This window comes from Felis catus, chromosome C1 (assembly GCF_018350175.1).
Source record: "Felis catus isolate Fca126 chromosome C1, F.catus_Fca126_mat1.0, whole genome shotgun sequence".
Lineage (NCBI taxonomy): Eukaryota > Metazoa > Chordata > Mammalia > Carnivora > Felidae > Felis > Felis catus.
In genome coordinates, this window is record NC_058375.1 from 153,973,444 (window position 1) to 153,997,542 (window position 24,099).

A 24,099-nucleotide genomic window follows, 5' to 3' on the forward strand; every position below is an offset into this window, starting at 1 on the left:
TTCTGATATTTACAGAAATTTTGTTATGTGAATACAAAACCTGATTATAGTCCAAGTATAGTGTATAGATTACATTTGGGATGTGGTACATCATAATTAGTTTCCAATTTGAATGAATGTGAATGAATTTTTTAAATAATACTTTAACATTGTCATTATTAATTTTGTCAATTGCTGGTAACTGGGATAGTGTCACTAACTTTCACAATTAACAATTTAACTTAAAAATTTTTTTTGAGTTTGTTTTGAGAGAAAGAGAGAGAGAACAAATGGGGCAGGGGCGGAGAGAGAGGGAGAGAATCTCAAGCAGGCTCCACACTGTCAGCGCGCAGCCCGACACGGGGCTTGAATTCATGAACTGTGAGATCATGACCTGAGCTGAAACCATGAGTCGGATGCTTAAAACAACTGAGCCATCCAGGTACCCCAACAATTTGAAATTTTAAATGTGGTGGTGAAGTCTCAATTTCAAATGGTTTGAAGAGCAAGGAAGTGAGTATACATAAAATTTTAAGATGTTTTGTGGAGAAGGAAATAAGTAGGACTGGGGTTGGAACTTGAGGGAGTGTTAGGGACCAAGTTTATGCTAAATAAAGAAATAAGAAAGAAGAGGAGAGAACAAAGGAAGAGAAGTGAAATGAAAGGGAGAAAGGAGAAGAGGAGAAAGAGGAAGAAGAAGCAAGAGATAGAGCTTTCCAGTGGAAAATGTTAATTACACTGTAATGCTTTTTGATGCTTTATTATCAACTTCAAACTGAGATAGCCTTTGATAACATATTCTGATTTTAAACTACTCTAGTAGAAAGTTGTAAAACATTATTATTTTAAATCTTTTAAAAAATGGAACACTCCAAATTGTGCTCCATGAGACGGAAGCTAATGCAACAAGTAGTTGCAGAACTGTTTGGCCTTGGAATTCAGTCATTAGGAGAGAGCTGCCGACTCAACTCTGCCTGAGCAGCAAGAGTGAAGTGAGTTTGCTCCGCTCTTCTCTGACCTCCAGCACAGAATGCAGGCTGTCTGTAGCCTTTGTGAAACTTACGGAAGTTTTCCCTTTGAGGGCAAGACCCCCATTTGCAATTTGATTCTTTCTGGAATCCAAAGTAATAGAGTAGCCACTAACAAGAAAGCAAGTAATGAAAGAGAAATTAAGGAGTGCATTTTAATGATGATTTTTATAGATGAATTCCCAATGATTGTTGGTTGGCGTATAGACTTTCTTGGCTGACTGAATGATTGATGTGATAAACACTTTACATTCTTTCAAATTCTAGAATATTTTATATTTTTGGACATAAGTTCTTTGAACTTGAGTGATTCTTGAACATTTAATTCACATTTTTTTGAGGTCTTTGGAATAATCTGGTTATCATGAAGAATATCATTGATTTGTAAGGTTAAATTGAAGTCATGTGAGCAACATCTTGGTAGTCTTATATGCAATGTACAAACAGTGTTCATGAATAAAAAGAAAACGCTCAACAGATGTGTCTTTGAAAGGAAACTAGGAATTCAGATGGAATATGAAGTTGGTAGCCTCAGTATATTTCAAAGGAATATATCCATTTTGCCCTTGAAAGGAACTATCTTCTCTCTTCCTCTGTGTTTTCTTGTTTGATGCTAGCAGAAAGCGTCTGGATTATAAAGCCTGCTTGTTTCTCCCAGAGTAACTGCTACTGCCTCCTGCTAGTCTTTCATTTAGTGGAAGAGGGGGGTCAAATGAATCTTGATTAATAGATCCTCATTCCTCTCCTTCTCACCTCTTTCAAGCTGTGCTGTCATAAAATTAATGTTAAGCTGGTATCTATTCTATCTTAAATAGCTCAGATCTAATGAGATGAAATTTAGTGGGTTAAAAGCAAATACTGTTTCCCCCGTCAGATATCCCAAATACTACTATAAAATACACAGTAAATATAAGAGGCATATATTAATAGTTATTAATAGAAATGTTTTTATTTTTGACACTTTTGATATTTTTTCTAAAATAAACAGCCATATCCTTATTTTTTTTTAAGGTTTTATTTTTTAAGTAATCTCTACACCCAACGTGGGCTCAAACATACAACCCTGAGATCAAGAGTCTTAAGCTCTACTGACTGAGCCAGCCTGGTGCTCCAGCAGCCATATCTTTATAACAAAAGTTTAAACATTATTTAAACTGGTTTTGAAAGTTCATGGTAGGTAAAGTATCTCCCCCAAATTTCCTGCCTCTCTATGTAATTCTGTGAATAGTGGCCTCTGATCTTTGCCAGTGTGTTCTACTGAATCAGTTCCATGACTATTCTATCATTCAGCAACTAGCCAGGAAAACAGAAGCTACTCTCAATCCTTCAAATACAGGGAATTGATCACCCAGGTGATGGAAAACAGAGGCTAAACAAGGGTTTGTTAAGGCAACCCAGAGAAGTTCTAATCACTCTCAGTTGGAAAGGACAACAACAACATATGTGGTTGCCTAAAACCAGAAGCTGGACTCAGGATGAGTCCCCATGATGAGGGGGCCAGTGATTTCTGGGGGCAAGGCCTGGGGTGTGCTACCAAGAGCTGGAGCCATGGGGGAGCCATGGGCACTGTCAAAAGATTCCTTAAGACACAAGAAAAGAAAAAATACCCTCACTTTCTTCCTGTAAGGAAAATTGTTAGGATAACAAAATATTGCTTATGTCGTTCAAAGACTTCTCTGTTTTGAATCTGAGGACAGGAATCAGCCATGAGCTAAACTGAATTTTGTTAAATAGCAACAATCTGCGAGGTCAGAGTCAATAAATAGAAAGACTGGTTCATAATATTTATTGATGGGGTAAACAAGGTTGTCTTTTTATCCTTTCTTTTACATTATAATGTAAAATCCAGTGTTATTATGCAGATTCTGAAAAACTTTTATTTATATCCTCCCTTTTGTCAATCTGTAATATAGAGGAGATAAAGTTAAAAATAGCTGTATTTATTTATATTTTCTGTGTGCAAAACTCTGACATGTGTTAATGTTTTCAATTCTCAAAAACAACCTCATGGGGTAAGTAGAATGATTAACCCATTTTATGGAAGAGGAAATTGAAGCACAGAGAGATTAGCTAATAGGCACATTCTTATATACAGATGACACAGTTGTATGCTAGGGTATTAGAAGTGGCCTTTGTAATCGGTTATGCTCTGTGATTATTGCCACAAAAAAAGGTCCTCAGATAAACTCTTGTGAAGTGGAACACTTTTCTTGTAGACATTGTGCACATGCCAGCACCTTACAGCAAGCACCATCTTCTTTACTGATACCTCTACAGTGGACTCCAGACTCATCTCATCCCTCCCATTCTTATCCTCTTCAGTCTGTATTCTGCAGGGCAGCCAGAATAACCTCTTCAAAACACAACTCTTCTTCTCAAGGCCTTCTAGTGGTTGTCCATTGTTAGTTAAGCCCAACATTACTCAAAAATACTGTACCATATGTTTTATTGGGCGGGCTTATATATTACTCAGTACGTTTGAAGTGCTGTTGGTTTCCCGGTGTTACTGGGCAGCCATTTACCTACCCATCTGCACTTGAAAGGACATTGTCTTTATCTCTGTCATACTCAGAGGCCATGGGCAAGCTCTGTAAATGAGTCAGAAAAATCATCCTGAAATTATCCTTACCTTCCGCCTATGAGAAGAGCATTGATCCTTGGGCAGCAGAGTTCCAGAGAGTCTGGAGACTTGAATGTGAGACTCAACTAATCCCTAGAGACCCCCTGAGGGCTTGTGAGTTGCCTGGAGCTTCTGGCAAAGTGACAACCATTTTGTAATGTCTCTCAATGGTGCTATTTGTTTTGGCCTTTCCTGGGTAAATTTGGTGAACAGCCAGGGCAACAAAGGGTACTCCTCAGACTAGAGTTGGAAGAGGCAGCTAGGGTGAATCTCTAAGTAGTAGAGGGATGTAGGACAAAGGAAACTGGCTAAGGAATAGGTGAGCTAAGATTCTCAACGTACTTGCTTATATTTGAACAAACAGCCAAAGCTAAAAGAATGCTACAATGGGCCTTCACATGCTGGGAGAAAAACTTGGTCTCCTGGGTGCGCTACATTTCATCCTTTGTGGCAACAAACCATGCCAGTATTTCAACCTCAGTGCTGCTCTTGACTAGCAAAGTATCTTAGGTGTTTCATATTGTGTGATTAATGAATAAGAGACGGTATGAAAAGCTTGACACCATCTTTGGCCTGTCTAGTTGCATTCATATTTCTGAGAAATAAGAAAGAAGATTACATGGTATTTAAATTAAAAAAAAAATTTAACATTTACTCACTTTTGAGAGACAGAAAGAGACAGAACGTGAGTGGCGGAGGGCCAGAGAGAGGGAGACACAGAATCCCAAGCAGGCTCCGGGCTCTGAGCTGTCAGCACAGAGCCCAACACAAGGCTCAAACCCAAGACGATATCATGACCTGAACCGAAGTTGGATGCTTAATGGACTGAACCATCCAGGCGCCCCTACTTGGTATTTAAATATAAAGAGTATTGAACTGGATGATAAATAAAGGGCTGACAAAATATCTTTGGCAAAAATTTTACTCTTATAGACTAGTTGCAGCTGTTCAGAATTACTAGAATAACTCAATAAAAAGTTTTTGTTTTTGATTTTCATTGCTTCATGAAGTTGGCAAAGATGGGTAGTGCATGATGACTGCAACTAGAATAATGTTATTACTAGTTGTCATATTTTAATATAAATAAATGGACATAATTCTTTCCAAGACTTCACTGCTTATGATATATTAAGTCCTATGGGTTCTATAAAATAACTTTGAAACCTCTTCTGTTGCTTCAGACTTTATGCAGCCAAAATAATTACTGAAGACATTTCAGTCTGCAGTTTTTTCAATTCAGAGGTCATTCAACTGACTTCTTGCTTTGACTTCATGCAAGACATCATTAATCAAGTGTACTATTAAAATGTTAACTCTCCCTTTAAATACCTCATTAATATACATGTGTATTTAACTATATATTTTTAAATGTGAATCAACGAAAACTACCTCTCGAGTGAAGAAAAAACTCACTGATTTTATTGCACCTTGCATTGAAAGACATCACAATCTAGTACCTTGTAAATAGTTTTCCCTCTTAAATCATTGCCTGGAAAATAAGATTGTCTCACTCTTTCCATAAAGCTAAAGTTGTCGAGGTCAAATTTTGTAAATGATACAAAAGAGTTTCCTCCATGAATAATCACAAGCTCATGTTATTGGAAGGGTCTTCAAGAAATGACACAGTTCATCTTGAAGCCAGATTTGCCCACTACATACTGACAGTTATTCTATTATTCAGATGCCCTGAGACAGACTATCCCTACCTTCTTGCTATGGTAGCCTGTCTCATATTAAATCATCCTTTTTTATTGTTGTTTGTTCTACGAAGATTTATCTGATGCCTATTGTTTTAAGTGGTTTTTTTTTATTCAAGTTAGTTAACATAAAATGTTATATTAGTTTCAGGGACACAATATAGTAATTCAACACTTCCATATGTCACCTGGTACTTCTTATGACAAGTGCACGCCTTAATCCCCATCACCTATTTAACCCATCCCACACACACCTCCCCTCTGGTAATCATCAGATTGTTCTCCATAATTAAGAGTCTGTTTCTTGGTTTTTCTGTCTCTCTCACTCTTATTATTATTTTTTTTTTGCCTTTACTTGTTTGTTTCCTTTTTTAATTCCACATATGAGTGAAATTGTGCGGTATTTGTCTTACTTTAACTGACTTATTTTGCTTAAAATTATACCCTGTAAGCTGTGTCCATGTCATTGCAAATGACAAGATTTCATTCTTTTGTATGGTTAAATAGTATTCCATTATATATATATATATATATATATATATATATATATATATATATACACACACATACTGCATCTTCTGTACCCATTCATGAGTCGATGGACATTTGGGCTGCTTCCATATCTTAGATATTGCAAATAAATCTCCTATAAACATCAGGGTGCATGTATCCCTTTGAATTGGTATTCTTGTATTCTTTGGGTAAATATCCAGTAAGTGTAATTGTGGATCGTAAGGTAGTTCTTTTTTTAACTTTTTGAGGAAACTCCACACGGTTGTCCACAGTGGCTACATCAGTTTACATTCCCACTAATAGTGCAAGAGAGTTCCCCTTTCTCCACATTCTCACTAACACCTGTTGTTTCTTATGTTGTCGATTTTAGCCATTCTGACTGACAGGTATGAGGTGATAGCACATTGTAGTTTTGATTTGCATCTCCCTGATGATTAGTGATGATGAGCATCTTTTCATGTGTTTGTTGGCCATCTGGATGTCTTCTTTGGGGAAATGGCCGTTCATGTTCTGCCCATTTTTAAAAATTTTTTTAATGTTTATTTTTGAGAGAGAGAGAGACAGAGACAGAGACAGAGACAGAGCATGAGTGGGGGAGGAGCAGAGAGAGAGGGAGACACAGAATCTGAAGCAAGCTCCAGGCTCTGAAGTGTCAGCACAGAACCCGATGCGGAGCTCGAACTCACCAGCCATGAGATCATGACCTGAGCCAAAGTCGTACACTTAACTGACTGAGCCACCCAGGCGCCCCTCTTCTGCCCATTTTTTAATTGGATAATTTATTTTTTGGGTGTTGAGTTTTATAAGTTCTTTATATATTTTGGATATTAATCCTTTATCAGATATGTCATTTGGAAATATCTGGTGTTGATATGAGAACACAACTTTTTTCCAGTAAAAGTACTCAATTTCTTAAATTAGCTCCCTAAGTGTCTACATTCTTTCCAGTGTATTAAGGCAAGTTTGCATTTGAAGTATGAGGATCCTGAAATTGAAGTCAAATGTGCTCAACAGTCAATGAAGCACTTTCTAAACTAAAGGCTTTCCTTAGAACTGTGACAATAAAGTAGTGACTAAATATTTGAAATGATAGTGAGATTATAACAATAAATGTAAATCTCAAACACAAATAATTACCACATTAATGTTTGCATTTACAGGAGACAAATATGAAATTCTTGTATTTTTGTTTAATGTTCAATATGTTCATGTGAGTAGATGTTCCTTTTTTTTTATTAAGGGTTTTTGTGTGTGAATATAAATTTTGAATTTCTATATGTAATATAAGTACCAAAAAGCCTGCCTCAGCTAGTGTTACTCGTTGTGAAATACCTTGCTTAATCCTTTAATGAACACTAAGTGAAATAAAAGCTATTTTTAACCATAAAACATCATTTATTTAGCAAATATGAGTTGTGTTCCAGGATCAGACCATCTACTAAGTGGAGGAAGCATAGCTTGTGATTTTCAATATAAACAACCATACTGTAAAATTTTCTTTATGGGCTAGAGTGGGTGTACTGGGAAATCAATAAATATTGTGTAAGCTTACATATTTTAAGAAATTTTGCTATTTTCTTTGATTATATTGGCTATATTGTTTTAAAATGTGTCATTATAAAAATAGAATATTCTTTTGACAATAATCGCAAAAATATAGACAAGAAGAAAAAAAGAAGGATACTTCAATATAAATATAATATTTTGGTTTGTTTCCTTCCAGAGTTTTTATATAGTTTTAAAATGTTTATGATGTATTTATATTCATAATTGACAAAAATTGGAAAAAGTAAAATTAAAGTGAATTTATTCACCATAAAAATGTATCATTAATATGATTTTGATGTATCTGAAAATATGTTTGTAACATGAAAAAACTTTGAGGATATAATATTCCATGAAAAATCAAAATACAAAATTTTATATACATATTTATATTTAAATGTTACATCATAAACTTGGAAAACCAAAAGCCAATTGTTTGCAATGGCTTTTGGAAGTGATCGTATTTCTGAAACGTGCTTACAAAAAATAATCCATAGCGTTTGGGAGCAAAGATACAAGTCAAAAGTTGTATTCAGGCTGCTTTTTAAGATAAATTAAGTCCTTCCTTTGTTCTTGGCATTTTATACTAAACATATACACACTCCTAATTTTTTATTCTTAATATGAAAATTAGGCACATCACCAAAGAAAATATACACTGTAAAAAATTAGTAGGGAATAATTTTATTTCTAAAGTTTTCAGCTAGTACTGAGGTACAAATTTTGGTAAATCTGGAATATTCAGTTTTGCCTAATTCAGGGTATTGCCTAATTAATGTTTAGGCATTGCCTAATTAAATGTTTCTATGGCATGGGTTCTTAGGTTGAATTCTCCAGAAGTGACCCTGAGATAAAGATTCCTGTATAAACATTCAGGATTTATTAAGGAATTGCTCTCAGGAGAAGCAGGTAAGGGAGTGGAGGAAGCAATATTGAAAAAGGGGAAGAAAATGAGCAAGAGAGAAATTTCAAGTGATTTCTGAGCCTCAGACTGATTCCACTGGGTACTCAGGAACATAAATTACATCTCAGACATGTCCCACCTTGAGGCAAAGTCTGGGCTATCAAACTCCCACACAAGTCAGTACTTGGCTATGGGTTTTTTCCAGGAATATAGTGCCTCTCAAGCACTTAGGGTTCTCTGTGCAAAGAACAGGAGCAGAAGGGGCTCTAGCAGTTCAAGGTCAGTCCTCTGAAGGGAGGATCCAAGGGCCTGGGTGGTCCCAGGGGTGTTTGCTACCCATGCCTGGTCACAGATCTTCATTTAAGTTGGGAAATGTGATTCTCCATTTTTTGCTGGGCCAAAGTGTGATTAGGGTTCAACTGTGAGGCAGAGTTTACAAGTCCCAGGATACATTTAGAGCTTGGGCACTTTCATGGAAGCTGTGATTGGAAGTTAGAGTAGAGAGTGGTGATGGGAAGCCCTTAGGTGTATGTGATAAGGAGTAGAAAAAAGAGGATGATAGATGGTTTTTGAAAATTTGAAGCATAGGAAGGAGAGGAAAAATGTAAAATAATTATAAGATATGCAGAGCATGTTCATTAAGGGAGGATGTTTAGATCAGGTAAACTGCCATTGCCCAGACTCCAGAGGAATGTTGGTCAGAAAATTCTCAGCTTGCATCTGGAGCTGCCAGAACATTTTCCATGTGAGTGCAGAGAACTTGAATTAGGCCCCAGGCTGGAAAGGAGCCTGGCTCTCCGGAGGCTCAGAAAATCTGTAGAGTAAAACTTGGGGGAGGCCTGAGGTGATGGTTTGCCTAGCAAAAAAGGACAGTGACCCTGAGTCAAGGCCAAAGGTGGGAACAGCTGCCTTCGGGGGCAATGCAAGTGAAACCATCCAAGAACAGACTGTTTAATTAAGGCTTTAAACCTGGGCCAAGTTAACTGAGGAATGTGTGATTGTATATTTGCAAATTACCTCAGAACTAAATAATTTGTATTCTGAAATTTTCTCACACTATAACAGAGATTTAGATCCTTCTCAAATGTTTCAGTCTATGGCTCTGTGTATGTTAATGCATCCTGAGGATGCTGTGTTTCTGGGGACAGCACAAGACTGGGTATAGCTGGGAAGAAAAAGTGGGAAAAACAAAAGACCGTGATGGTCTCTGTGTGATCTTGAGGGCACCTGTCCTGCTTTGTGAATACCTAGAAACATATTCAAAGCAAGTGTTGGAGGGAACCCATTGAGGAGAGACTTCTATTTGTGCCTTATTTTGAGCACCCCATTTGGAAGCTCTGTGTCTTTTAGTTGATTTGAATATGGGCAAACTGTTTATATTAAAAAATTTCACAGCAGATAATAATTGTAAGTCTTCAACATAGAGGATAAGCTGACTTAGTCTGTATTCTAGTGAACTATTTTTTGTAACATTAAAAAAGAGACACTAGAGAGCTAAGAAAGGAGAATATTTGATGATGGTATTTTCACTTCTACTTCATTTCTGCACCCAAGAAAATAAGTATCATTAATAAGTATCATTTGAATTCCTAAGAGCTATCTTCATTGTCTTATACTATTCTTTAAGCTGGATACACGTTTCCTCAAGAATAACATTTTTCTCACAAGGACCAGAAGATTATAAGCTTACACATTTTTTTTTAAATGCTCAAAAAGTAGTTCAGAAGGTTCAAGCTATACAATTTCTTCTCTGTGGGCCTGAAAGGATATTTTTGATTAGATTCACTCCTTCTTCTCCCCTCCTCTCCACTCCAAGAGTGTTTTGTTCTTTTTTAAGATTTTTTTTCAATTTTTTTAAACATATCATTTTATTTTTTGAGAGAGAGACAGAGAGAGACAGAGCACGAACAGGAGAGGGGCAGAGAGAGAGGGAGACACAGAATCCAAAGCAGGCTCTGAGCTGTCATATGTGTGGCTTGAACCCATGAACAGGAGATCATGACCTGAGCCAAAGTCAGGTGTTCAACTGACTGAGCCACCCAGATGCCCCATTTTTAAGATATTTTCATTGTAGACAATGTCAAACACATACAAAAGGAGAGATTAGGATAATAAAGGCCCATGTCACCATCACCCATTTATACAAAAATTATCACATTTGGACAATCTTGTTTCACTTACACCTGCATCTACTTCCAATTTTACCTGACAGATTATTTTGAAAGCAAATCTCAGATATTATTTCACCCATAAATACTTCAGTGTGTATCTGTAAAAAAAAGATGTACATTACAAACTGAAGAATCTTCAGATTCTGTTAATCAGTTTTCTTCTCCATCTTTCCTCCTCCTCCCTTTCATTCCCTCCTTCTCTCCCTGGGGTTTTCATTTTTACAGTTTGTTGAAGAAACTAAGTCCTTTGCTCTGTAGAATTTTCCATAGTCTGAATGTTGCCAGTTGCATTCCAATGATATCATTTAATAGGTTTCTCTGTCTTTTTCTTTCCTAAAAATTAGAAGTTAGATTTAGAGGCTTGATAATTCAGGTTCACTTATATTTTTATTTTTTATTTTTTGACTACTAGGTAGGTGGGAATGTGGTTTTCCATTGCTGATCAACAATATCAGGTTATCTCTTTTTGTAATGTTAGCACTATTGATGATCACTGCTTGCATTTATTCATTAATTAGAGGTCATAAAATGGTGATATTTTAATTCTATCATTCCCTTTTCATTTATTATTTGAAATACTGTAATAAAGAGAAACTTTCTCCCACCGATTCTTTGGTTATCCAGTAATACAGGTTGTGAAGGAAAGACTACAAAAGTGCTCGATTTCCTCCTTGCTTATTAGTTTTCAAATAATACATTCATTCTTTCCAGTACTCCAAAGATGATAAAGGAGTTTTTGTGTGTTTTTTTATTGAACACAAACAGGATTTTTTTAATTACTTATTTATTTATTTTTTTAATATTTTTGTTTGTTTCAAGTTTTTATTTAAATTCTAGTTAGTTAACATATAGTGTAATATTGGTTTCAGGAGTAGAATTCAGTGATTCATCACTTACATATAACACCCAGTGCTCATCATATGTGCTCTTCTTAATACCCATCACCCATTTAACCCATTGCCCTGCCCACCTCTGCCTCCAACAACCCTTACTTTGTTTTCTATAGTTAAGAGGCTGTTATGGTTTGCCTTCCCTCTTTTTCTTTCTCTCCCTTCCCCTATGTTCATCGGTTTTGTTTATTAAATTTCACATGAGTGAAATCATATGGTATTTGTCTTTCTATGACTGACTGACTTTGCTTAGCATAATACACTCTAGCTCCATCCACGTCATTGCAAATAGCAGGATTTCATTCTTTTTTATGGCTGAGTAATATTCCATATATATAATACACACACACACACACACACACACACACACACCACATCTTCTTTATTCATCAGTCAGTGGACACTTGGGCTCTTTCCCTAATTTGGCTGTTGTCAATAATGCTGCTATAAACATCGGGGTGCATGTGTCCCTTCAAGTCAGTATTTTTGTATCCAGTATTTTGTGTAAATACCTAGTGGTACAGTTGCTGGATCTTGGGTAGTTCTTAAAGTTAAAAAGTTTTTAACTTTTTGAGGAACCTCCATACTGTTTTCCATAGTGGCTGCATGAGTTTCCATCAACAGTGCAAGAGAGTTCCCCTTTCTCCACATCCTTGCAAATATCTGTTGTTTTCTGTGTTATTAACTTTAGCCATTTGGACAGGTGTGAGGTGGTATCACATTGTAGTTTTGATTTGTGTTTCCTTGATGATGAGTGATGTTGAGCATCTTTTCCTGTGTCTGTTAGCCATCTGATTGTCTTCTTTGGAAAAATGTCTGTTCATGTCTTCTCATTTTTTAACTGGATTATTTGGGGTTTGGGGGTGTTGCATTTGATAAATTCTTTATAGATTTTGGATGCTAACCATTTATCAGATATGTCATTTGCAAATATCTTCTCCCATTCTGTAGTTTGCCTTTTAGTTTTGTTGATTGTTTCCTTTGCTGTGAAGAAGATTTTTATCTTTATGAAGTCCCAATAATTCATTTTTGCTTATGTTTCCCCTGCCTAAGGCAATGTGTCTAGGATGAAGTTGCTATGGCCACGGTCAAAAAGGTTGCTGCCTGTTTTCTCCTCCAGGATTTTGGTGGTTTTCTGCCTCACATTTAGGTCTCTCATCCAATTTGAATTTATTTTTGTGTATGGTATAAAAAAGTGGTCCAGTTTCATTCTTCTGCATGTTACTGTCCAGTTTTCCCAATACCATTTGTCGAAGAAACTTTTTTCCAGTGGGTATTCTTTCCCGATTCATCAAATATTAGTTGATGACATAGTTGTGGGTCCATTTCTTGGTTTTCAATTCTGTTTCATTAATCTATATTTCTGTTTTTGTGCCAGCACCATACTGTTTTTATGACTACAGCTTTGTAATCTCGCTTGAAATCTGGAATTGCGATGCCTCCAGCTTTGCTTTTCTTTTTCAAGATTGCTTTGACTATTTGGGGTCTTTTGTGGTCCCATACAAATTTTCAATTGTTTGTTCTAGCTCTATGAGAAATGCTGTTGGTGTTTTGATAAAGATTGCATTTAAATGTGTAGATTGCTTTGGGTAGTATAGACATTTTAACAACATTTGTCCTTTCAGACTATGAGCATGGAATGTTTTCCCATTTCTTTGTGCCCTCTTCAATTTTTTTCATAAGTGTTCTATAGTTTTTAGAGTACAGCTCTTTCACCTCTTTAGTTAGGTTTATTCATAGGCATCTTATAGTTTTTGTTGCAATTGTAAAATGGATCAATCAATTCCTTGATTTCTCTTTCTGCTGCTTCATTATTGCTGTACAGAAATGCAACAGAATTCTGTACATTGATTTTGTATCCTATGACTTTGTTGAATTCCTGTTATCAGTTCTAGAAATATTTTGGTGGAGCCTTTCAGGTTTTCTACATAGAGTATAATGTCATCTGAGAATAGTGAAAGTTTGATTTCTTCCTTGCTGATTTGGATTCCTTTCTTTTCTTTCTTTCTTCTTTCTTTCTTTCTTTCTTTCTTTCTTTCTTTCTTTCTTTCTTTCTTTCTTTCTTTTTCTTTTTCTTTTGTCTGAATGCTGAGGCTAGGACTTTTAGTACTATGTTAAATAACAAGGGTGAGAATGGACATCCCTGACTGTAGAGGGAAAGCTCTCAGTTTTTCCCCATTAAGGAGGATATTAGCTGTGGGTCTTTCGTATATGGCCTTTATATTGTTGAGGTATGTTCCCTCTACCCCTACTTTTTTGAGGACTTTTATCAACAAAACGTGCTGTATTTTGTCAGATGCTTTTTCTGCATCTATTGAGAGAATCATATGGTTCTTATCCTTTCTTTCATTTTAAACCACTCCTATTATTATCCTGATTGATGCTCACGTTGTCCCATCTTTGACCAAAGGAAAAAAAAAAAACCTCTTCAAGTTGACTTCCAAGTTCTTTTGATGGTTCTGTTACTTTGTTTTCTGTTATCAAATGATGCTCCATTCTTAGCTTGCACATTTATGTTCCACTTCTGCATTGAGACATTTTTCCAAGGAGCCCTTATTCCTTTTAGTGGGAATGGCATATGGAGACTACAGTTTTACATTGCTGTGCTCAATATGTTATGTATTGGTCATTACTTCTAGGTCTTTACAATGGACAGAGCCAGGAAATAAGTTTTAAATTCTTTTAAGATAAAATACCTTCAAATTGAAGCATATATTTTTAATTCAATTTTAGGACCACAGGAATTTTACAAAATGTTTTTGATATTATAATGTCCAAAATCCTGATTCTTTTTTTTTTTAATTTTTTTTTCAACGTTTATTTATTTTTGGGACAGAGAGAGACAGAGGATGAACGGACGAGGGGCAGAGAGAGAGGGAGACACAGAATCGGAAACAGGCTCCAGGCTCCGAGCCATCAGCTCAGAGCCCGACGCGGGGCTCGAACTCACGGACCGCGAGATCGTGACCTGGCCGAAGTCGGACGCTTAACCGACTGTGCCACCCAGGCGCCCCAAAAATCCTGATTCTTATGAACGTCATTATAACTGCTTACTTGTCTTGAGTCACAATATCCACGTAGTAACCTTGGAATAACAATGCCCATAGCTGTCACAAATATAATCAATAGGATTATATAAAAATGTAGGGCTAAAAAATATTTTTGGTTTGTAAAGTACATCTTTGTAAAGTACATCTTTCTAGGGATGTACAGTCAAAATATTGTGTTCTAAAGTCATTTAGAAAAGCTCCTCTCTGTGGCACCTGGGTGGCTCAGTCTATTAAGTGTCCAGCTTGGCTCAGGTCATGGTCTCTTGGTTTGTGAGTTGGAGCCTGTGCTGTCTGCATAGAGCCTGCTTCAGATCCTCTGTCCCCATCTCTCTCTGCCCCTCTTGCTCTCTCTCCCTCTCTCTGTCTCTCAAAAATAAATAAACATTTAAAACTAAAAGAGCTACTCTCTGATGGCTAGTTTGTTTAAAGAGTAATATTCAGTGTTAATGTGTGGCAAATAGACCTCCACAAAAACTTGTGAAATTTTGAATTAGTATAGCTCATGTAGGTGTTAGATTTGTGGCAACAAACAGGTGCCTTAAATGTGTTTATGCTCTTCCATTTTTTAATTCTATTCCTAGGAATTTATCATAAGAATATAATGAAGTATGGCATAAATAGTCACATTAAGAATGTTCATTGATGTTATTTATGATAAAAATGAGAAATATCTTGAAAATAGACCAACAGGAGAATTATTATGGAACATATATAAAACGGAATATTATGCAGCAGTTAAAAATCATATCTACCATGAAAACTTTTAATCTCAAGTGAAAATGCTCATAATATTACATATAAAAAAATTCGACATCAAACTTTATAAAGGAAAGCCTATTTCTCTGAAATCAAAACTTCCCTGTCACCAAATGTGTGAGGTTCCCCCCCGTCCTCCCCTCCCCCAACCAATTCTCTGATGCCTGCTGGATGTGCTACAATTCAATTCAATCCTGACACTATCTACCTGGAGATGGCATCAGATCTCCCAAATTAAGGGCTCAGTCCCCACACACTGCCCCCGCTTCAGATGCCAGTCACACGTCCAGAGCTCTCATATTGCTAACTGACCAGTTATAGATCAGGGGTTCCCATAATCCCCTCCTCAGATTAGATAACTTGCTAGAATAGCTCACAGATGTCAGGAACAGTTTACTCACTAATAATGGTTTATTACAAAAGATAGAACTCAGGAACAGCCAAATGGAAGAGATGCGTAGGCAAGGTATTCAGGATGGTGGACAGCACAGAGCTTCCACACCCTCTCCAGGCATGTTTAGCCAAGCCAGGGAGCACTTTGAATCTTGTTGTTTAGAGTTTTTATGGAAGTTCCATAACTTAGGAATAATTGATTAAATCATTGGCCATTGGTGATTAAGTCCAGCCTATTTCCCCTCCCTAGAGGTTCAACCTTCTACTTAGGCCTTGGTCTTTCTGGTGAATAACCCTCCTACAACAATAGTTGCAGGTGAACAGACAACTATTTGGGGGAAGAGTCCCCCAAAGCTATCTAGGAACCACTAGCTACCCCATCATTCATTAGCATATGAAGTCTCTTATCACCCCAGAGATTCCAAGGGTCTAAAAGCCTTTGGACCAGGAATCTGGGCTAAAGACCAAATATTAAAACAAAAGATGCTCATAGCATCTCTATCACTTCAAAGAAAATATGAGTGTTTTAGGAGCTCTGTGTCAGGAACTGGAGGCAGAGACCAAATATATATTTCTTATTATGTCACAATAGCATTGTTCCAGTTTTGGACACAATCTACATAGAAAATGACTGAAAGGTAATAGACCAAATATTAACAATAATATAACAAAATGTTAGCAAAACCAAAATATTTTTATTTACAATTTGCGCTTTATAATTTTGTAACAAAAATACTTTAAAAGATGAGCATATTATAATTCAAATCTACAAGATTATTTTTGTAAAGTATTACCTTTCTTGAGCTGAAGAATGACTTTTATGAAAACTATTGAAAAACCTTAAAAACAAATTATTTGGCTATATAGAATGAAAAGCTTGTTTGGTAAAATAATGATTACCAAAATTAAAAGTTAAATACCAAATTTTTAAAGTTAGTTCATACATTATTTATAAAGACATGATATCATTTCATCCAATAAAATAAAAAACCACAATGAGAAAAAATAAGTAAGTGCAATATAGTACATATAGTAATACACATTATCAATAAGCCTAAGAAAAATTCTCACAGAAACCTACTATATAATGATTTCTTCATTTTATAGATAAGAAAAGTGAGGGTTAAAAAGGTTAAATTGGAGTACCCAGGTGACTCAGTTGGTTAAGCATCTGACTCTTGATCTTAGCTCAGATCTTGATATCAGAGATGTGAGTTCAAGCCCAGCATTGGGCTCTGCGCTGGGTGTGAGGCCTATTTAAAAAAAAAAAAAAAGGTTAAATCACTTTCTTACATGAATAAGGACAAAGTTGAGATTCATCCTTCTAACTTTGGACCCAGACTTCCTGCCTTCTCACGCTGATGACTGAGGAAACCCAGGTGGCTGCCACTTAGATAAGGGCTTTTTGTGGCTCACCCTTGTAGTCAAGAGTTCTTGCAGTTAGAATGAGAAATATTCTCCATTCTCTGAATACCAGACCCTCCCTGAATTTAAATTAAATTATATTAGTCAGTTATTGTTTGCTTCAAAATAGAGCATACTTTTTTCATTATTTATTTATTTGTTTAATTTATTTTGAGAAAAAGAGAGAGAGCACTCCTGCACTAGGGAGGGAGGGGCAGAGAGAGAGGCAAAGAGAGCATCCTAAGCAGGCTCCACGCTGTCAGCACAGAGGCAGACACAGGCTTGATCCCATGAACTGTGAGATCCCATGAACTGTGAGCTGAAATCAAGAGTCAGCCAACTAACTAACTGGGCCACCCAGGTGCCCCTCCCTAAGTTTTCAATGTTAACAAAGTGGGGTGCCTGGGTGACGCAGTCGGTTAAGCATCTGACTTTGTCTCAGGTCATGATCTCGTGGTTCATGAGTTCAAGGCCCACATCGGGTTCTGTGCTAACAGCTCAGAGCCTGGAGCCTTCTTTGGATTCTGTGTCTCCCTCGCTCTTTGCCCCTCCCCTGCTCGCGCTCAGTCTCTCTTTCTCTCTCTCAAAAATAAAAACGTTAAAAATGTTAAAAAAAATGTTAAAGTAAATACAGGTTCATCTTTATTAAGGAAAAATGTATTTTAAGCTGTTCTTCATTGGAGAATGTGTCTTAAGATAGTGAATATTTTGTTTAATCAAACATTTAATCTAGAAGTGACATAAGGAATATTTTTGGTGACTGTCATACATTTATCTCTTAAGTTATCCTCTCCATGCATTTAAATATAATTGCTATGTTCAGGCTTTAAATATTTAATGCAGTGGTAATCCTTTTTGCTCTCTACCTCCCAGATATGACCATAAATTCAAAGCACATTCCCATGGTAGAAACTTTCTGACTTATTCATTAGGGCTTTTTACACACAAGCTAGAAGTCAACAGGATGCCTTAAAATTTTTCATTTGTAATATTGTTTCTATCATAGTTAAAAAGAAATTGCAATTTTTATCTAAAGAAAAGGTATGACTAGTTTGTTTCAATTTTAGACAATGTTGGGAAAAAAACCTCATTTTTGATTGCATGACTGGGAGAAAACACAATACACAGAAATGGGCTTTAGTGTTATAGCCACGGATCATGATTTACAGTCACTTTTCCTCCCCAAACCCCAAGAAATGTGTTACCACAATTCTCGTGAGTAATGGAAGCCCTTGTTTGGGCATAACAGATTCTCCAGGGGTTGTTTTTCTCTTTAACTAATTTTCCTAGTGGATTCTGATGAGTCCCCCTCCCAAAAGACAAGGCCTGGTACATTAGTGCTTCTCAAACTTGGACATGAACAACCTTGGGCTGTTACAATGCAGATGCTGCTTCAGTCCGTTTGAAATGGAGCCTGAAATGCTGTATTTCTAAAGAGCTCACATGTAATGCCCATGCTGCTGATCCATAAACCATACTTCTTAGGGCAAAGCAGTATAACCACCTCCTAGTTCTTAATCAACAGTAGATACTGCACATCTGTGAACCCCATTCTGGGCTTAATACATTTGTGTTTATCTTGTCTGTGATTGGGTTCTATTCTGCTTTTATGGAACTTCCTCCAATCAAAGGGGGGCAATTAAAGAACTTATGGATCTATTTGCCACAATTATTAAGCATTCTGTGTAGTGTTTCCTGCAAATATCTTTCTTGTAAGTGGAAAATTGGGAACGGTGAAAAGAAGGAAGAGAATGAGAACGGTTTTTGCATGCTGGTCAGCAATGGCAGCAATAATCTCTACATTGACCTAATGGTAGAATAAGTGAAGTTGCTGACGAACTGCTCTAACTTCCTGTGAGCTCCCATCCTTCAGTGGGACCTGATCCCTAGAAATGTGGTGCTTAGGTGCTGTTCCATATCTGGTTTATTGTCTCCAGGTTGTCCTCCCTTCAAAACTAGCTCTCATGGTTCAATTCGTAAGTTTTTTTTTTTTTTAACAATTATTTTGTACAAGGTGGTCTAAGCACTGAAAAAGAATCAAAAAATTGCCACTCTTAATCTGTTTAATACTTATCTAGAAAAAAATTAAGCGAGTTGCAAAAATAAATAATGAAAAATTTCAAGAACAGCTCTGTATTTTATTTCATCAGAGAACACAAGGCAGTACCTAGAGGCTCAGCATTAGAGGACACCTTGACGAGAAGATCATCAAGTTCAGTTTTTATTCAGCAGTGAACTGCCCCTATGACATTACAGGCAATTGTTTTTCCAGCCTCCAAGTTGTCTCAGTCACAGAAGGCTCACCAAGTCCCAGAGTAGCCCATGCCAACATTAGTGAACTCTTAATTATTAGAAAGTTCTAATTTACACTGGATTGTTCCTTCTATTAACCATCAGATATATACCCTTAGTTTTGCAGAAGAAGAAAAGCTATGGTCTGCTGGAGAAGACTTGGAAGACTTTTCAGAAGAGGAGGCATTTGGGAAAAATCTGAAGTTCTGCTGGAATTTAGGGAGGTGGAGAGAAGTGTGGAGGGCAGCATTCTCATGAGCTACCCTTAAAGTTTAGAGCTACTCTTCCAATTGTTATTCTGGATCCTTTCCCTTATCCCCAGTGTTAAGGAATGACTCTGTTCTAAACACTGAAAAGCCATCAACAATATGTCAGATGCCTTGGTATCATTTCATAGAAGATATTTGAGAAAATGAATAGAGAAACTTTTCAGATTTTCCTCACTTATAAAGCAGATGATTATCCACCCACTACTGCTAGGCCTGCTCTAATGTAATTCTGAAAGGCCAGATTTATCCAGAGTGTAAAGGAAGTGGGCAGACACACAGCTGTTGTTTGGAGAATAGTACTGGTGTTGAGGTGAAAAATTACAATGGCTGAAGACACGCAGTAGAGGCCTTCAGGGGGAACAACTTTAAGCCATGTGGGTTAACTTTGTTGGGAAACCATAGTGGTCAACCTTCTGTTACCCATTTGGATAGACAGCTCCTATTTAAAGCCATGAACCCACATTTGAATTTTATGCAAGGCAGAAGTCTTCTGGGCTTCTCTTTTTATGGAGAGCAAAGTCACCAGAAATGCAATTCAGAATATAAATCACAGGGTACGTATACATAAGGAAATGTCTGCTTTAAAAGGTCAGATTGTCTTCTAGAATAAAGAGACTCTCCCATTGTGTTTATCCAATCAAGCAGCCCCTTCTATAAAACCCAGGGTTTTCTAAGCCCTATTTTTCCAAACGTTTAAAGGTAATTTCCTTCCCTTGTCTATTCTTACAACTTTTTAAATAAATCTAAATTCATTCTAAAATGCACTGAGACACAGAGCACATAAAACCCAAGGTCATATTACTCAACTTCCAGCTTATCTACATTTTGTACAAGGAGGAACAATAGTTAAAAGTTGTAACTTGGAAAATTCTCTTTAAGACTTTACAAGAATGCAAACTTGTGTAAGAAAAGTCAGAAGTCCTCCAAAGACTGCTGTTCTGGGATAAAGTAATTTTTCTTTGCTTTGTGTGTGTGTGTGTGTGTGTGTGTGTGTGTGTGTGTGTGCGCTTTATTCTTTTCTCCTTCAGAACGTAAAAATTAAAGAACAATGTTGTTTTGCAATGGGACCTGACTCTAAGAAGCCTGGGCTGGGTTTGTTTTTCTGGAATTGGCCTTGTCCTCTGGCAAAACAAAATTTAAAAATGATAAATACACAGCTGCCACTGTCTTGGATATAAACATTTCCAAAGCCTTTCAAACTTAAAACTCAAACTGATAGTTGCCCAAAGTGTTCTTAAATTTTGCCTGTGTTCCTAAACCACCTCTTGTTTTCAGTGCCCTATACAATTACTGAGCTATTTGCTGAGATTAGGCAAGGTGATAATTGTACCTAAGTCATAAACATATTTGGTTTAAAATTTTGACACTTAGTTGTTGTTGCCCTGATGACAGAGCAAACATGCAGAATGGATGAGAGACACCATGAGGAATAATATTAAATATTAAATTTAGGAATAATATTAAATAAAGGGGTTAATGTAAGTTTTCTTGATGGGTTATAAAATGGAGGTAGATATGTATAAATTAGATAAATTCAAATCATTAAATATTTATCAGGCATGAGTAAAAAATGAGCATACACTGGCAAAAAAAGAAAACTAAATGTGACATGGTCTTAGGTCTTAAAGAGCTTATAATTAAGAAAGATATAAGTAAATGTTTAGTTAGCTGTCAAAAACGAGTGAAAAGATGTGCTGATTGGTATTTACTTGAAGAGTCCTTTTATGACTATCCCAAATTTCTCTGTAGGTTCTGTGCATAATAAAGCAAAACAAGAAACCCAACTCAATTATTTAAACCAGCTTGGTAGATGAACGACTACATCACATTAAAATGCTACTTTACTTTATATGACAATCATTATAGCCGGAAAAAATTCAATAAAATAATACGTATGGTATAATTAACCATTTTCCCTTTTACACCATCAATCTCACTTCAAATACTTGTGTTTACTATATTCGAGTCTCCTTGCCATGAGATATGAAGAATAAAAAGAAGCTTTAAAGCACACTGTCGGTCCTCAACGAGCTTTCAGTCTGGTTAGACAGAGAGAGGGGCTTTCCTCATGCAACATAAGGACAAGAATCACAGAATTCCAAAGGAGGAAGAACTGATTTGCAGCTAAAGTTGCCAGGTATAGAACAGGGAGAAGATCAAAGAATTGATAGAATTTTGATGAGAGGGAGGAGTTGAATATTCAGGTGAGAGAATGCCAAGAATTTAGGGGCAAAAGTGGCAAAGAGCAATTTTAGTGTAAAGGAATGTGTTAGTTATGTTAGACTAAAGAGTCCCTTCCTGTGGTTCATGGAACAAAAGACCAGAATGCCATGTTGAGGCCATATTATGAAAGTTTTGAATACAGGCTGGAGTTTGGAGTTTGTACTTTATTCTATAAGCACAAGAGTTTCATGGAAAGATTTTGAGCAAGTGGTGTTATTAAACATCAGTTTAATAATGTCAGTTTAATACGATGATTCTCAGAGTGATCACCTTGAATGGAAAAGAAACCACAGGCAAATACTTCTGTAAGAGGCTGTGGCATTAGTCTATTGTGAGTTGATAAGGATCAGAATCCAGAATCAGGTGGAAGTTAGAAATGGACAGACTAAATCTGTGTGTGTGTGTGTGTGTGTGTGTGTGTGTATGTTTTCATAGAGCACTTAGCATATTTTTATAAATGAATAATATAATAAAAACTCCAAAACTAAATTTACCGATAATCTTTATTGTGGATGAGCAAACATTAGTGGAATGATAATTAAAAGTGTCCTATACAACACTACTACAGGAATTCTTTATCTGCATGATGTTATGAGTCCAGCCTAGTTATACTCATGTTCCCTATGTAATTTTCCAAGTAAGACATTCCACTGAGAGTTTAGTCCTAGGAGAACTTGGTGTACTTTCAAGGAACTGGAATATTTCCTTCCTTCTTTTCTTCCTATGAAGCTCAGGCAACCTTCTCTGAATGCCTGTAGGCTCCACACCAGGCTTTCAGCTTAACCACTGCAGCTGTGTTGACTTTAGACTGTAATCTCTGTTTTCTTCTTTGTTGTTAACTCTCCTCCCCTCTCTTGTCATTACTCTTCGCTAATCTTACAGTCTTGGTTTCTCCTCTTCCCTCTGTAAGCTTCTCTAAATGATTTTTCAAAGAAACAAAAGATAAGGACATTTAATATGTGCCAGTAGCTTTCCTCCCTCTGTCTCTAGCCTCAGTTTTCTCCCTGAGCTCCAGCACAGCATTTCTACTTCTTGCCTGTATTTTGCCCAGCCTCTAAACAGATGGTACCATCTAGCATCTCTCTTATGTCCAACCTCCAACAATATTCAAATGTGATCTTTGAACCAACAGCAGCAGCACCACCTGGGAACTTTTCAGAAATGCACGTTCTCAGGCCTCACCCCAGAGCACTGAACCAGAAACTCTGAAGGTGGGTCCCGGCAATCTGTGTTTCAATTGATCCTCCAAGGGATTCAGACACATGTTAAAGTTTGAGAACCACTGTTCCAAGGAATATGCTCTTTTCTCTGTCCCAGTCTATGTGGTTCCCTAACTCATGGTGTCTCTCATCCATTCCGCATGTTTGCTCTGTCATCAGGGCAAATTCTTTATACACTTTTCAGAATAAGTATAAATTCCTAAAGAAGCTTATCTGATTGGTGTAGCTAATTATTGCCCTTACCACAGTTAGTATTTATGAGCACCCCACCCCAAGATCACTGGCTGGCCCATGCTTGAGCCACTCTTGGGTTACCTGTCAGTGGCCAGCTCAGCTAAAAAACAAAACAAAACAAAACAAAACTGAACCCAAACCAGACTAATACTGCTTTCCTGAGAAGATGGCAGCAGATACACCAGAAAGAGGACCGCTTCTGTCCAATAAATTAATCTTTAATTAAACTGATGTAAGCAGTATGTCTTCAGCAGAGGACTAGTGGGGATTTTCTTAGTTGCATAACCTGGATTTCAGGGTCCTTTTAGGAAAGACAAGAGGCAACCATTACAGCTTGACACCATTGGAGATAGAGGCAAGGAGGTCTCCCTGCTGATACTTGAAGATGGTTCAAGTTAGCTTGAGATGAAAGATCCTATTATAAATTGTAACATGGACAAGGACCCAATTCACAAATTACACAGGTGCCATCCAATCTGTACTCTTAAAGGAAATGTATTACTAGATGTTTACATTAGTGTGTCAATATACTATTCCCTTTATTTCTTAAATGAAGAAACACTTTATAATTCCAATTATAGTGATAACCTGAGAAATTGGTTTAAAGTCCTCAAGTTGCTGTATTAGGGGCAACAAGTAGCCAGGAGGGAATGAGTTTAAGTAGAAATCTGTCATTAAATTGAGGTAGAAAATAGAAGGGGGTAAGTTCTCAAAGTTTTGCATGGTAGCAAACTAAAGAAACAGGTAAGTATTCTTGCAAATAGAATATTTGCAATAAAAAATAATTGCAATAAATAATTTCAAATAAATTTATTTATAATTGCAATATAATATATTGCATATATATTGCATATATATATTGCAATATAATTGCAAAAAATAATTGCAATAAAAAATAGATGTGTTTCAAA

At 36.6% G+C, this 24,099-nt stretch overlaps 1 long non-coding RNA gene across 2 annotated transcripts in view; it reads left to right on the forward strand.

Annotated features, from left to right (window-relative positions):
* Positions 1-24,099, forward strand: part of LOC109502715 — a 39,217-nt gene that overhangs the window by 8,173 nt on the left and 6,945 nt on the right. The window contains exon 5 of one of the 2 annotated variants that reach the window (XR_002161517.3): positions 19,362-19,611. The exons of the other annotated variant lie outside the window; for it this stretch is intronic. This is a non-coding gene — a long non-coding RNA (uncharacterized LOC109502715). Of the gene's footprint in view, positions 1-19,361; positions 19,612-24,099 lie in introns of those variants that run through there. 2 annotated transcript variants of the gene reach the window in all.